Source organism: Lepidochelys kempii, chromosome 4 (assembly GCF_965140285.1).
Source record: "Lepidochelys kempii isolate rLepKem1 chromosome 4, rLepKem1.hap1, whole genome shotgun sequence".
Taxonomy (NCBI): Eukaryota; Metazoa; Chordata; order Testudines; family Cheloniidae; genus Lepidochelys; species Lepidochelys kempii.
In genome coordinates this window covers 61,770,823-61,787,137 of record NC_136383.1, presented here as the reverse complement: position 1 = coordinate 61,787,137, position 16,315 = coordinate 61,770,823, and the positions used below count along the sequence as shown (strand labels likewise).

General features: G+C 40.3%; 2 long non-coding RNA genes across 4 annotated transcripts in view; one reads left to right on the top strand and one right to left on the bottom strand.

Moving 5' to 3' along the window:
- The window catches only part of LOC140909977 (uncharacterized), a 175,361-nt gene extending 171,652 nt beyond the window's left edge, over positions 1-3,709 (top strand). Inside the window, exon 3 of the long non-coding RNA XR_012158396.1 lies at positions 3,594-3,709. This is a non-coding gene — a long non-coding RNA (uncharacterized LOC140909977). The remainder of the gene's footprint in view (positions 1-3,593) is intronic.
- The window catches only part of LOC144930496 (uncharacterized), a 178,373-nt gene that overhangs the window by 74,615 nt on the left and 87,443 nt on the right, over positions 1-16,315 (bottom strand). The window lies entirely within an intron of this gene.

Genomic DNA, 16,315 nt, shown 5'->3' with positions numbered 1-16,315 from the left:
ATTTCAGTAATTTCTGAATCTTTCATGAGTGATATATTAACAAAAATGTCATTTGGTTTATGACAAGATTATTATAATCTCAACTAGCCATTCTAACAGGTGGGACATTTACATTGTTCAGGTGTATGCCTCGTATGTATTCTTCATTGCTCTGCTATACTTTGGATCCAATGCCCAAAAACCTATCAGAACTCTGGGGCCTAATTACTGAACTATGCATCGAAGAGACTCGGGGTATTTGTTATAGGCCAGGATTTTCTCTTTCCACTATTTTGAAGGCTTTGTTATAAAAGCCATCACAGCACAGTTTGCCTCTAAGGCTAGGGCTACATTATAAACAAAGGGAGCGATGATTCCCCAGCTCATGTGCATATATACTCCTGAGTATAAATAGCAGCGTAGTTGCAGTAGCAAAGGTAGTGCCAGTGGAGGCATGGTTGAGCCGTGGTTCCACGGCTGCTGCTCGCGTTACCACAGCTACACTGCTATTTACACTTGCTCTGACTCCATGAGAGCTACAGTGGGAATGTGGACATGAGCGGGGGAATCTCACCCCTAGTTTGTAGGGTAGACAGAGCCCAATACACTGCACCTGGGAAGAGGCATTCCCAGAGCAGGGCTAGTGAGAGTCTGTATACTAAAAATAGTAGTGTGGACATTGCTGCAGGGAGGGGAGCTCAGGCTCGCTGCCTTAGTATGATCCCACCTCCCTCCCAGGTCCAAGCTCAAGAGGCTAGCCTGTGCTGCAAGAGCTACGCTGATAGTTTAGCAGGTTAGCTTGAGCAGAGCTAGGAAAAGTCTGTCTATCTGTGCAGAGAATCCCACCTCCCAGCTGCAGTGTAGACATAAACCATATGCCATTGGTATTGGGGTATCTGAGTGGATGTGAATACCTATTATTGTCGTCATCCATGATTTAGATATATAGGGCTCAATCCTTGGCCCCATCATAGCTCCTGACTAGCTAAAAAGCCAGCTGGCAACTCCAGTCACACCCCCTATTAGCTTCCTACTCAGCCCCTGGCATGGGGAACATGCCAGATCTGAGAAGAAGTTTGAACAGAGCACATTGCGCTCTAGCAATCTCTGGTTAGTGAAAGGTCTATTGGGAGCTTTTGCAGCTGGGGTGCAATTCAGAGCATCTGTCAGGGCTGCTATAAGCTACAGTAAAGACTGAATCAGCCCTTGTACAGCCTCCTGAGGGGCTTGGGGGGATACCAGCTACTTTGTAAAGTACCACCTTACGGATACACTCACTCATTGTATGTACAAAATGAGAGATTTTTTTTGAAGATGTGGCCCCATATATTATATTAGGAAAAAATCAGATTATTGCATCCCATGGAATTTTGATAACTGCACATTGCTATGCCAATTCAATAGTATGCTCATTACTTTAAGATTTCCCACACACACACACTTTACAGTATTTCTGATTCTAGTACATTCTCATTATCTTATAAGACCATAAGATGGCCACACTGGGTCAGACCAAAGGTCCATCTAGCCCAGTATCCTGTCTTCTGACAGTGGCCAATGACAGCTGCCCCAGAGGAAATGAGAGAACAGGTAATCATCAAGTGATCCATTCCCTGTTGCTGATTCCCGGCTTTTGGAAACTCGAGGCTAGGGACACCATCCCTACCCATCCCGACTAACAGCCATTGATGGACCTATCCTCCATGAACTTATCTAGTTCTTTTTTGAACCCTGTTATAGTCTTGATCTCACTTGCTTTTTCTATATTCTAGATGTTATTTTCTGAGAGAGAGAGTATATATATATACACACACACACACAGAAAATAATATCTAAAATATATATAAAAATAAAAACATTGTCCTGGGCAAAATGAAAAAGGAATGCAGATCTACTTTAGGCATCTCGGTGATATTTTAGTTTCAGATGTCAACAACAGCTTTGATGTAGCAGACAGAATTTAAGCTCCTGCTGATGCTAGCAGTAAGTCATCACAGCTGTCTTCATTTAGGCTCTTAGCAACCATGCAATAGAGCCTCACAGATGTACCTCCCACAGCTAGCTTATCAAACACTTAGTCAGATGCAGCATGTACTCCTATAGATCAGCCTCCTATGGTTTGCTGCGGTTTGAATTTTTTATGGAGTGGGAAGTGCAGATTTTTGTACGGAGCTGACATGTTTTGATCAGCTGTCTATTCAACAGCTCTGCAAGAGAAAGACATTTTCTGCAATTGTTTCTCATACTCATACTATTTGAGCAGCTACCTCTTATTTTTACCTCCTACGTAATGCATAATGCATGCCCTGCCAACTCCCCCATGTTTTACGGAAGGTATATACATATTCAGTATTTTATCTAGTTACCCTCCAGAGTGCTACAAATATACACATTTGAGTGTTTCTGGAAGATACATGGGATAAATATACCCATCCTCAATATCTCATCCTGGGTATGGCCATAAAGAAATAATGTTAATTATTTCCCTGGGCCCCTCACCTGTCAGAATCCAAATGCTCCCCAGGCTCCCTCCATGACAAACATCTGAAATCACCTTTGCCAAGTGATCCTAGTCCTGCTGACTCCTTCACAAGGCAACAGCGTTCTTTATACAGTACTGCATTGAACTCTGATAACTCATGCCTATCTAAACATAAGTGATGCAGTGTTTCCTCTTTCCCTGCAACGGATACTGTGAATAGGGCCAAACATTCAGGTAGTCTTGCTTCAGCAGGGCTCTGCTTCCTCTACTCTGCAGTACAGTGAGCAGCTGAAGAAAGTAGCACTAGAGGATCAGGAGAAAAACACAAAAGGACCAATGCAAGTCTGGGGAAGTGATGTTCCTTCCCATTCTCCTGTTTCACCCTGTCAGTGTATAGCTCATTAGACCTAAGACTATGTACTAGGAACTTTTGATGTATGTTGTCAAAGAGGCAGTAGATTTTTGAATAAAGAAAATTATTTTAGAGAAAGAGACAGTGGAACGTACATGTGTGTGTGTATACATACACACATATATAGGTGATGTGTTATGATGATGGGTGCAAAACTAACACAACTTCATGTTCCCACAGTACTTAATTAGCCCTAAATCTTGTTGTTCTTATTCTAGGACCAAGATCATATTATACTTAACTGAGTATTAAAGCCATCAAAGCTCTGTTTGTTATCTCCAAAGTACTCATGATTATTACGTTATATTCTCTCAATACGTTTAATAGTTTGAGATTAATTTTCATTAAATTAAGGATGTCCTTCAATCTAAAATTCATATTAAACATGGTACTTTGCCAAGGGAAAAGAATGAATGTTGGGTTTTTGAGAATCGCCTAGGTTAGTAAATATCCCTGAAGATAGTGCGGTAATAATTAATCTGGTTAATTAGATTCTTTCAAAAATCATTAATATGTTTGAAAATGAATGGCTCTGATAACAAATATTAAGCAAACTTGAATAGGAACTGCTACAGTATCATCTCATTTCTCCCAAATATTAATTGATGTGATCTCATTAAAAGTGATTTTTGCCGATAGAGTCAAATTCTGTTCCTGTATATGAAGAGGCTGGATACCTTTTGTCAAATTTTCATTTTGCCTGTTCTTTCTGTATTTTAGCTGAAGATGGCTAGAGGAAATGTTCAAAAGGAAGAAATGCAGAACATAAAAGACAAAACAAGAAATTGAGCAACATTTACAATGGATAATTCATACTAAAATGTAGAATTGTTGTAGGGTTGTATGTTTTGGGAGGGCGGGTCAAAGTGGGGGGAAATGGGTTGTTCCTGAAGATTATATATGTTTGGAAAACTCACTGTTTTTGTTTCAGTTTGTTGATCTTAAGAATTCAAAGAACAATTTAGCATGTTTTTAACTGGATTTCTAATTGTAAATACTTATTTCGTTATAAATATATTGAAGTGAATGCTTACAAATATTTCAAAACGAAGATTCCAATTTTCACACACTCAAATTTTCCAAAACATTCATCTTGTGGGGGCTAATGCAGCCTGCCCAAATGCAGACATTTGTTTCAAAGTTTGAAAAATATTGTGAGCGGCTAGGATAGAAATGATACCATAGCGATGTTTTGTTACAGAGAGAGGAACAAGATTTGGGGAGCTCACACAGAGGGTCGACAGTGCTGTGAAGTATAGCTCTCCTTGTTATAGGGGCACCATAATTTTTTTTTTAAAAGTTTATACAAAATTTATATAATTACATTCAAACTTACACAAATAAAAAGGGTGGGGACTTGAGCTAAAAGGATCAAGTAAAGGTCTGCCTTCCAGCCCATAAGTCACATCCAGCACACAATACAGTAATTGAGATCATGGTGTAGAATGATCTCCGTGCACCTTCATAAACAGGGTTTCCACTTAATGTACAGTCATCTACAGAATGTGGAACTGGGTTCCCTAGACTCTACATATAGGCCAAGATGTGCAGCATTGCATGACCATGGCTGTAAATGAATCCAAGAAATGCGACACAAGTATGATCTGCAGGTGCATGGCAAATATTCCCCCAAACCTCCCCCACCCCCTAACTACTGCAACCCAAGTGTAACCCCAAAATGCAGGGTGCAGACCAATAGATGGGATCTGCTATGTTGGTATCAGGAGTGCATTCTACTCAGCATACCCTACAGCTGCTCATTGCACTCTTGCATGGCCCTGTTCGTACAATATCAGATTATAATCCATCAAGATGCATTGAAGGCACATATCTGTGATATGTGGAATAGTTACTTGTACAAAAACATTTACAGCTGTTATATGGAACTATAGTTCTCAACCTTTTTCATACTGTGGCCCCATTTTACAAGTAGAAGAAAGATTCAGGCCTCCAATCCCATTTAGCCATAAAGAAATGGAGAGTAGTTGTCACTCCCAGGATGAGAGCCTGTGAATTATATAAAAGTTGTCAGCTATTGCTAAAAGGTAACTTGCTTTTTAAAATGCGGTTGTATGCATTTTAAGAAGCACAGCTGCTATCTGGTAAATAGAAGTATATGTTAGCTTAACCTCACTTTTTGACTTACAGGAAGCCATTCAGGAAAAAAAAATCTCTAGTACAATTCTAATGATTTCTGTTGTATTATCTCTGAAATAAAGTTCAGCTTTTGAAACACACTGGTAGCTGAGCAGCTCTTTTAACCAATGGCCCTCAGTTTCATGCTTGAGAAGGTCATTCTAGAATTTCCCCTCTTTTTCTCATCACATCACTGACGATATTTTTTACAAGTTTCCAAAGTCCCAGTCGACTTATACCTTATGGGGCAGAATAAGTAAATTTAATTTATCAGGGGATAGGCAGTTAGTTAAGGTGTACTCTTCCCTACTTTAAAGTGATTTACCAGTAGATTTGGAGCCTTTAGAGAACTAGAAATTTATCGGTTTCTCTCCTCACCATGTTCAGATACCATTTACTTGAAGTACTAAATACAGTAGTGGCTGGTGTCCCAAATAAGTGGTGAAGCTGCATGTGGCAAACTTTTCAAAGTGAAAAGCTGTGATTCAGAGGTCAAGAGTGTCACTGGGAAGCTTTTTGTGAGAGGGATAATGAACGTTGATGGGGAAATGAGAAGAAAAAGGAGTGCCCTCATGCTTCATCCATTCTCTCTAGCTTTCTGAATAAAAAAAAACTGGGACATCTTGGGGTAAGACTCAATGGTAAAAATGGTCTTTATTTCTGATTCTTTCACTGTTCTCTCCTAGTTGCAATCTGTCCCCTCCAATGAAATTCTCACCCCACCATCTCCCCCACAAACCATATACATCACCATTTCCTTCATATCCTCTTCATTCTTACCTACCACCTCAACCCAATCTCCTCCCACTTAAGAACCTCCCAAAGTCCCCTTTGCACCTTCTAACCCAACCCAACCCCAATTATTGGTGGGACTTAGCTCAATAACCAGCCACCAATGAATGACCGTTATAATTACAGAGATGCAAGTGTCAAGATGTCAGAAGTGAGAGGTATGCCAATGGTTACCAATAGAACTGTTTGGTTGGTTGAAGTGTGGGGAAAAACCTAGTATTGATTTAAAAAAAAAAGGAGTACTTGTGGCATCTTAGAGACTAACATCCTCTACAGCAAACAGGGATAGATTTAAATTTGTTAGTCTCTAAGGTGCCACAAGTACTCCTTTTCTTTTTGCAAATACAGACTAACACGGCTGCTACTCTGAAACCAGTATTGATTAAAATTTCTAATTTTGAAAACTAGACATTTGAAAAACAAAAAAAAAATTTGATTAAACATTTCACATTCCAACTCTCCCCCCCCCTTGCTTTTCAACCAATGATTGTCTCAAAACATCCAAAATTTTGAAGTTTGATATTTTTAAAACTGCCGGAAATTACCCCCCACCCCCCATGCGATTTCCCCCCCCCCCCCAACTTTTTTTTTTTTGGACAAGCTATAAATTACAAGGCTACATCTTTATGGAAATACCTCTACCATCTCTGATTTTGTTTGCAATTTCATTTTTTTAATTTACTTTCTACAATATACAAGGAGTTTGGATTGTATTTTATAGAAGTATTTTATAAAGTTAATGCTCCTGATGACTTAATACTAGTCGTTTACTGCATTCTTCCAACTCACCCTAACTGCTAAGCACCCTAAATTCTAGCATACTTCAATGGGAGTTGAGGGCACTCAGGACGTTGCTCAGCCCTGAAGAGGAGGATCTCTCCGAAGCTTGAAAGCAGGTCCCTTCCACCAGAAGAAGTTGGTTAGTTTAACATAGTAATTCCCTACACAGATAAATGGTTACAGAAATCGCTAAGTGACCCAGACACATATGGTATTATAATTTACACAACATAGCATAACGAGCATTGGAATTAGATTGTGTGTTTTATTACAGTCAGATCATTCACTGTAACATCAAAAAAGAAATCTGAGTTTGGTTTTAAAGGAGCACTTCATTGTCAAATGTGAAGGAAAATTCTTCTTTGCATATTTTATTGAAGCAGCAAAATATTCAAGAAGTGTGATCTTCAGGTAGATTTTACTAATATTTTTACCTTCTATAGTGCGATCAATCTGAGGATCTTTATAATATAATGTTTATAAAGCACATTAAGCACCACAACATCACAGAAATTAAAGGTCATAAAAGGTCCATTCTTTTTGGCTCTCTCAACTTTTGGTGGTCCAACTTCAGACATCTGGGGCCTGATTTTCTGAATGTGCCGAGCATTCTCAACTGCAAATTAATTCAATGTTGTGGTTCTTCAGCCTTTCTGAGTGACACCTAGATCTTGTCAACTGAGCACACAAAAAGTGAATGCCTCCAAAATTAATGGACACTTCTGAAAATTTGGCATGACATTCAAAATAATCAGCTATATCATAGCTGTTTTTAATGTTGTAGATTAAACAGCTGAACCAACTCTTTTCCCAGCTGAACCAACTCTTTTCCTATCTTGGCTTTTTAAAGCATCTAAAATGGCTTAGGTGAGATCATTTTTTGAAAGTGTTCACCTAAAAAGACAAAATATGGAAAAAACAGACAATGGAAAATTTGTGAATCAAAAATATAGGGAGCCTGTATATTTTTGCACAGTGGCAACAATTCACAGAGCAAGCAACAATGTAAAAGGGTTTAATAAAGACTCAGTATGAAACTCCAGGCATCTTTTCTTGCTGATAATGTCTAGAAGGTGAAAAACCTTCCCTCACTTAAATATTTTTAGATTTTCATCTGATTGCTGACAGAATTTTCATTAAGAGTTGCCTTGGAGAATAATATAACAACCTTGCCAGGAGCAGTCATAAATAAAGCATCACAACTGCTTACACACGGATGGTGAAACCCAGCAGATATTATTGCCTTGCTAGAATTCAAGACACAGGCAATTACAATTCCTTCATTAGGCTGAAGTTACCTCAATTCATCATCACAATTATTTCCTATTTAAGATTCTGTAATAAAGAAGACGTGCAACAAAATTTTCTTCACACATTTAAGTCTGTATTTTGCATTGTATTGCCAATGCACCAGTATTCAAAAAAACAAAACAATTAAATGTACAAATGATATTTCTTTAAAAAGCAACAATATCTAATACTTGAAAATGACTCAAAAAATGCATATGGTAATTATCCTGTTAAATCCAGGAATAAATTGATTGCAAAGGGTGACAGTTTCATGCTCAGTTAATGTCTGTGTCTATTCTTTTTCTTGTTTTTAATTTGGAGTCAATGATTGTGTCTAATGGTGCTACACACTTTAGGGTTTGATTGTGGGTCTTTGTGCTTCTACAGAAGGCAAAGATATACCCATTTTGCTAAATTTTGAACTTTGAAAGCCACAACACGGACCCATACTTTGTTTTTTGAAACAATGTATTCAGGAGAAATTGTGGGAAAAAACAAAAAAAGAAGAGAATGATCAAGAGAGAAAAATCTAACAAAAAGTAAATACACTAGGCCTAATTCATCCTTAGTGTGAGCCCTCTTAAGTCAGTGTAATTTCAGGAGGGATAAATTTGCTCATCTCCATTTTTGCCTCTCCCGCTAAAGTGCTCCCCAATTTCCCCCCACCCCCACCCCAAGAGATTCAACACCCCACTGATTTTGCCAGATATTCCTATTTAAAAAGATAAGCCATGCAATAAGGCAAGGGAAACCTTACCATGCAATTTAGATGAGCAATCTCAAGGATCATAAAATGAATTCTGAATATTCAAAGGCTGTGAACAGTTCATGAACAGTCTATAGCCCAGATAGATTGTAATGGCTAGCTAATCATAAATGTGTTTGCAGATAATTTGTAAAAAGAAAGAGGGGTCAAATCTGGGGAAAAGGGGAGGAGTAAAGTTCACCAAGAGATATTTGGACATTTCTACTCTGGCCTCTTTATGAAACTAGCATAATCACTTTGCAAGACTCGTCAAGAGAGAGTTGGGAATAATTTTAAAATGAGTAAGTATATCAGTTTGTTTTTTCACTCAGCTTCTTTGTACTCTCTCAGGTAGTACATTCCACTTTAGCTTTTCCCATTAGGAATTCTAGATAGCAGAAGGTCAGACTTCAATTCCGCTTAACAATTTCTGGGACACTTTTTTGTTTTAAAATGAGAATATACACAGGGTATCCTCTCATTCTATTATGTATGTCCTGTGGCTCATGAATACAAGCTGGTATTCTATTGCTAAGTGCTGTTTTGAATAGACTTGTTTTAGTGTAAAAAAGGGAGGGAAGGTACTAAGAGGTAGGTGTTTAAAAAAAAAGTGAAAATCCAGCACATTACAAAAAGGACATTAGTTTACACTCACCCCGGTTCATATATCTGTAATAGATATACAGATGTAACAGACTGCAGTATAGAAAAGACCCAAAAATATTTCCGCCTGGCTTGTGGTCTACCATTGACACTTATGTGATGGGCAGATATATCCTTTAATAAATCAAAATACAGACAGACACACACACCAGCATAATAAAGATTTAGTTGCAGCTATGCATAAAGCAACATGAAATGGAAGACCTTTTCCAAAGGATTTACTAGGTAGTTGCACACGATCTTATCTGGCTCCTGAAATGGTTGAATTTTTTTTTTAAAAAGAATAAAAAAAGGGGAAAAAAAAGTCTCAATCTCTGATCTGCCTACAGAAACAATACTTGACCTAAGCAGAAACTCAGTTGCTATCCAACAGAATATGGAGTTGCTGCATTACAACAATCAAGAGAACAGAAGTGAGGGAGAATACTGTGATTCAAAAAAGAAAAAGTCTGCATGAGCGTAGGCACACTTTACTGGTTTCCCTTACATGACAAAAAGGGAAGCAAAAAATGTCACGTAATATTTAGCACATGCTTTCTATACACATAACATGTGCCAGTGTCATGATAGGCAGTCTCCACCAAACTGCTGATACAGGTTTCACATAATATTTTCAAAATATTCAGCTTTTCCCCTCCCTGCCTTTACATTCCTCGGCAGTCCAAGAAAGAGGAAGGAAATAAATTATGTATGAGGAAACAGGAATCAGAGTTTATTTATGAGGAACAATAGCTTAATTCATAAGGACAGGTTTCAGAGTAGCAGCCGTGTTAGTCTGTATTTGCAAAAAGAAAAGGAGTACTTGTGGCACCTTAAAGACTAAAAGTACTCCTTTTCTTAATTCATAAGGCTGTTCTTACAATGCCCGGTCCCTAGACAATTCTTGCAGTTAGTAATGAGAGTAAGATCCTATCAGGATTTGGCATATAGTCAATACCATAATGCATCCTCTCTTTATCTAAGAAGTGAACCTCTTATAAGAGAGGATTTTGATGCTCAGGCACTTGCTAGTTTTTTTTGTTTTTTTTTTCCCCCCTTTCTCCTGCAGGCAGCTTCCCCTTTTCCTTCCTTGCCTGACTCCCCCAGGATATCAAAGCCCAAATAAATCCCATTCTGTTTATAGCTCAAGCACTCCCCTTTGTGAGCTTTTAAACCTTATATGCAGTGGAGGCCACTTTAATATTGCACTTAGTGCTGTATGTGCCATATATTACTCTTGAAAGGAAGGTTGTTTTTCCTTGGTTTATTCAGTTTTATATGCAACCTCAAAACACGTCTGAGCACAACAGATTTACTTAATGGGTATATGTCCAAACACAAAATACCACTGTATTTTAATGTCTGATGTGAGATTTAACAATTGTATTAATTTATCAAGTATTAATTTAAATAGATGTAATTGCCTATAGAAGTTAATTCCATTTTCTGTAGGAAGCGATGCACAGCAAATATCCCTTAACAAGTTTGCTCTTGAAGCAGACATTCATGTTGAGGTTTCGCTGTACTTCCAGAAACAGTTCTCAATTTCCACAAACCAACAGGGACTTGTGTCAAGAATCAATTAGTCACACGGCCATAAAGTTCTGAATGCAGCAATGGTACTTGTTGCCTAGCAGCAGCTCAGTAAGCAGAGGCTTAACTTCTACTCTTTTAACCTTGACCTAACTAGAGTTTATAGGTTCCCACCCCCCTCCACACTACAGAATTGTGTCTCAGTCTGCAATGACAGGCAAATCACACCTTGCCTTCTTTCTTAGAAGATTATTAAAAACATTCAGAGCAGACTGACAGGGGGTTGGGGGGGGGTGGAACTTTCATAAACCCCACAAGAGGCTTTTAAGGAAACTATAGCCCCAATTCTACAAGGAGAACTGTGTGGGTGCCTGTGTGTGTGGAGCCCCACTGGCTTTTGTAGGTCTGTGCTGTGGCAGGGGTGTACCGTTACATTACAGCTCACAATGAAAGATCTGGGCCTAAGTCACTAAAAGGTGACAGGTAAAGTATTGTAACCAATTTACTGTGCTGGCTGGGTCTCTGCGCGTGGCACATCACAACCAGACCCTAAAGGAAATAATCCTGAGAGGAAGGTCGGGGCGTGGTGCCTGCTTCCTGCCTGCAGAAAAGGGAAAATGTTTTGTGGAGTCAGAAGCAGTAAGAGGGAAGCTGCCTTTGTTCTCTCGTGCAATAATAAATACATGTTTTGTTGTTACTGAGCTCGGGCCTGTGTCATCATTCCCAGGACTCAGCCTGCTGTGCTAAGTAAGAAGGAGGCCACCCAACTATACTGTCATGGATCAGAAATTGGTTAAGAGTTTGACCTCTGTCGGATGTTCAGATTTCTTTATAGAAGTTATTTGTAGGGTTTTTTTAAGTAATTCATAGGAGAAAATGAGAGGATTCTTCAATTATACAAATCCACTGTTAACAACGAGGTCCTTCCAGAGATGCAGTTTTTATGGGCATTAAGAGACTAGAGGGACTAGAGACACCGGCCATAAACAGCAGAGAAATTGTATGACTCTCTAACCCAGAGCCTAGAAGAATAAACCCCATGTTTCTCAAAATTTAAGATCTAGCTGAAGCTTTGTTACAAGTCAGCAGCACATAAAATTTGATAGGATGGTTGGTTTTTGTTTTTCAGTATAGAACATGCAGAATCAGCTCAAGACAAAAATGTGCAAACATAAAATGAAAAGAGAGGTAGTTTGGTCAAATGAACTGTTGGGTGAAATTGCGAGGATGCTACATTAAACTTTTTGCTAAACTATAAAATGGACTAATTCTGAAAATTAGGGCACATAGAGGTATATCTTTTCAGAAAGGAACTTTTGAACAGCAAAATAAAATATATTTTACACATTCCCCCACATCCTACTTTAGTGGATGTTAAGGGCACAACTGTTTTAATAAACTTGCATGTCAAGCGTGTGTTCCAGTCCACTGCCAATCCCTAATAGTCATACCCCTGTGGGATAACACAGGTCACAAAAATCTAGAGCAAAGTGCATGAATGAACTTGAATTGAAAAAACAAACCCTAAATAGTCAAAGCATTAATCTAATTACCAAGTAGCACGAAAACAGTCACCCATAGATTTGCATAGTTAGGAGCTTTCCCCAGTTATTTTGAGGAGAGAAAGCTCTACCTATGCTTCAGCACATAAAACCACTCCACTACCCATATATGGTCCATTGCTTGGGCAACATCAGCTCACTGATGAATAGTCAATCAATGCTGATGCTGAGCAAGACAGAAGTAATGCAGCTGGGCAAGAGGAGAGCACTCTGGGGAGTTTGCAGCCATGATACAGTCTCCTTTGGATGGAGGCACACACCCACCATTGGTCAATTCAGTCTGTAGCTTAGAAGTGCTCCTAGATTCCTCACTGATGCTAAGCACTCACATAGCAACCTCTGAGTAATGCTCTCTCATATCTCTGGTTGGGTAGAGGACTCAGTACCACTGTGGCCAGGTCACTCTTTGGTCACCTCCCATCTGGACTACAATGCAATGTATCTGGGCATGAAGCCTTTAGCTCTTAGGAAATTCCAACTAGTGCAGGATGCTTGTAGGGTACTGTGAGCACATCAGACCTGTCCTCTGCTCTCTACACTTCATGCAGAATATTGAATGAAGTTCAACATCTCAGTCCTTATCTTCAAGGTGCTCAATGGCCTGGGCCCAAGGTATGTAAAAGATTACCTAAAACTCCAGGATGACAACTGTGGTTGACAGCTTTGTTCCTCTGGCACAACAGAGCTCTCTACCATAAGCATAAAGCTGGTTTGTGTGCAGGACAGAGCTTTCTCGGACGCATTATGGATAAAGCGGAACAAACAATCTAAAATACATACTGCGTTGCCCATCATCCACATGTGATCCTGGTAGGTCTGTACACAAGTCTGTCAGTTCTTTGTTCTTAGTACAAATAAATCCCAGAACAACCATCACAACCCCTCCCCCCCTACACAGCAATCATCACCGCACACTATTCTCCCACAGAAGTCAGGAGGAGAGAACACGTACCTGACAGATGTTAGACATGTTGCTAAATGCACTATAGCAAGGCACTCAGATACTACAATGAGGAGCGTGGTACTGTATAGAATAGACATGACTGGCTGGCTCTGCTCAGCAGATTCCAAAAGACTGGAAGAGTGGAAGCTCTAGCCAGCGCCATGCCATCAGGACAGCTACTCTAGGTGCCAAGATTTGGGGCACCAAATCATCCCATTCAGGAGTGCCAAAATCCTTGTATTTCTGCTTTTGGGTGGAGTGGGGTGGGGCACATCAAAAGCTTTTTCCACTCTGGGTGGCAACACATCTAGGACCAGCCCTATCAGGTGTTTTCAAATTGTTCTCTGACATGAGTGCTAAAATTCACTGGGAGGGATTCTTCCCTCCACCACAGGCCCTGTGCCCACTGCACTTGCTTACAGGTCCACAAGAGCCCTGCAGCCAGTTAAGGGAGATTTATGCAGTGTATGCACTGCATAGGACAGCTGTAAAGGTGCTTGGAAGTAGGGCAGGGTGTGAGAAAGAAGTCCCTATAGTGGGGTGAGCTGCTATATAGTGTCTGAGCTGCTTTGGAGTGTGCACTAGCCCCTTGTATGAATACAGAATCCCTGGGGTGGCTTTAAAAACAACCCTAGCCCCTACCTCCCCCTAGAATGTCATTTTTGGAGCTGTGCCTCCCAGAAGTGCAACACTGCATTCCAGTCAGTTTTTTCTATGCATATTATGAACACATAATAAATAGGTCATGAGCATAATCCATTCACACTGCAAATCAAAACCAATGAACATGATGTTTGCAACCAATCTTCTGAGTCAGAGCCAATAGGTGCTTACTGTCCAGAGAGATGCAACACGAACAAAATCAGAACAAACATACCTTTGTGCATGCTTACATGCTGCTCCCTCTTCATGGAATATCCCAGAACTAATCTGTAAAGCAGCAACCCTGCCCTCCTTCAAATCCTCCTCAAGAGCATCTTTTGCTGTGATGTCTGTGCTAATTACCATCTGATAATGGCTAGGCAACTGCCTAGCCATTAAAGATATAAATACACAATATACTGTGCATTAAACAAGATACCATGACTATATGTTCCTGTTACCCTTGTTCTCCCTCTTTCACACCCTCAGTTTGTTTTTACAGCAACTTGTGGTACCTTATTACAACACTGACAGTGAAGATTGTCTAATACTTTCCATTATCAACAACTGTAAACATGATCTTATAATTTTTCCAGACTAACAATTTGGGCTGAAGTTTTTCATGAGGGGTGGTGTGGAACATAGGTTGGAAACAGACCAACTGGATGGCAGACAGTCTGCTTAGGTGGTGCATCGCAGGTGGGCTAGATGGGGGAAGAGGAAGGGAGTCAAGAGGCAGGGGCCCATTGACAAGCTCCAGAGGGCTGGGGTGGGTAGGAAGCAATCCACCTGCAGGACCTACTCAAGATATGCAAGAGAAGAGATGGGCAAGGTTGCCATTCAGTGCAGAGGAGGAAGCTGTTCTGGAGAGGAAGTCAGGAACATGTAGGGAAGGAAGCTGTTGTCATTAGGATCTTTCCCTCAGTTACTGCAGAAGTTGGAAGGTGTGTAATAATGATGCCAGGGGCAGCAGGAAGAGAAATGATGGTTTTATAATTAAGGAAGTTGAATGCCAGCATGGCATTCAACTGGATTCTATTCAAAATAGAAAACGGGATTCTATTCCTGCCTTTGACAGAGTTAATGTGTAGTGCTGTGCAAGTCAATCCAACTTTACACAGATGACCATTAATTGCATGTTTCTCATTTTCTGGATGTCTGACTGGAGTCTCTGATTTGAAGAAGTGTTGAACACTGGAAACTCCAAGCAAACTCAATGGGAGATCTACTCTAAAAACACATCAAATGCTATAAAATACTATATATATTTATTTTGTGGCAGAGCTCCGACCTTGTGCCCATGGATCCCGTGCTTCCAGGTGGTTTATGCTAACTTCAGAGGCTCACTGCAACCCTCCACATAGCCCTTCTCTCTCTAGGGCCAGGGATACAGTGTATGGAGTCCTTTTCATCATAAGCCAGCAATGGAGGTTGGTGAGAGAGTTCCCACAGTCTCTGTTGCTCCTACAGCCTCATGCCAAAACAGTTTAGCCTCCTGTCCTGACAGGGGCCTGTTTTCCCCTCCCAGGAGGTGTTTCTGTAGTGGTGGGCTGGGGGGAACCCAGGCCCGCCCTCTACTCCAGGTTCCGGCCCAGGGACCCTAATGGTAGCAGCTGTTGACAGCCAACCTTTTCCTGCCAGAGTTGCTACATTTCCCTGGGCCACTTCCCCACAGCTCTCCTGCTTTTCCCTTACCTTAGCGCTCCCTTACCAATGACTTGAGGATGTCTTCATTAACCAGCCCTTCAACTACACTTCCGCTCCTCTCTGCCTGACTGGAGTGAGCCCTTTTATATTATCAGAGAGGCTTTAATTAGAGTCAAGTGGTCACATTAGCTTAATGGCCTCACCTGACTCTTTGCAGGTTAATTGTAGTCAGGTGTTCTCATTAGCCTGGAGCAGCCCCTGCTCTAGTCAGTCAGGGAACAGAAAACTGCTAAGCCAGTGGCCAGTATATCTGCCTTCTTCTATACCCAGTTGGCCTGGGTCTATCACACCCACACCCCCAAACCAGGCACTAGGTGTCTTAAATTGGACATGCAACGATAGTGGGTGGTATTGACCTTGACCTCTCAGTACCCCATTTCCTCCTCTGTAAAATGTGGATAATATTATACCTCACAGGGATATTATGAAAATAAATGCTTGTGCATTAATGCATGTGCCTAGGGTTGGGCATATGCATTTGAGAATACATTTAAACAAAAGGATGGAGATAGATAGAACAGCTACCCATTCAATGAGCATTATTTATCCTGTGCTGTGAAGGAAGCAGGGGTCTTGTAGAAAGATTAACATCATGATGTAATTAAAAAAAAAGACTATATCAATCTACATGCACAAAGTTGACAAGATAAGATGCACAGGCAACTTGAAT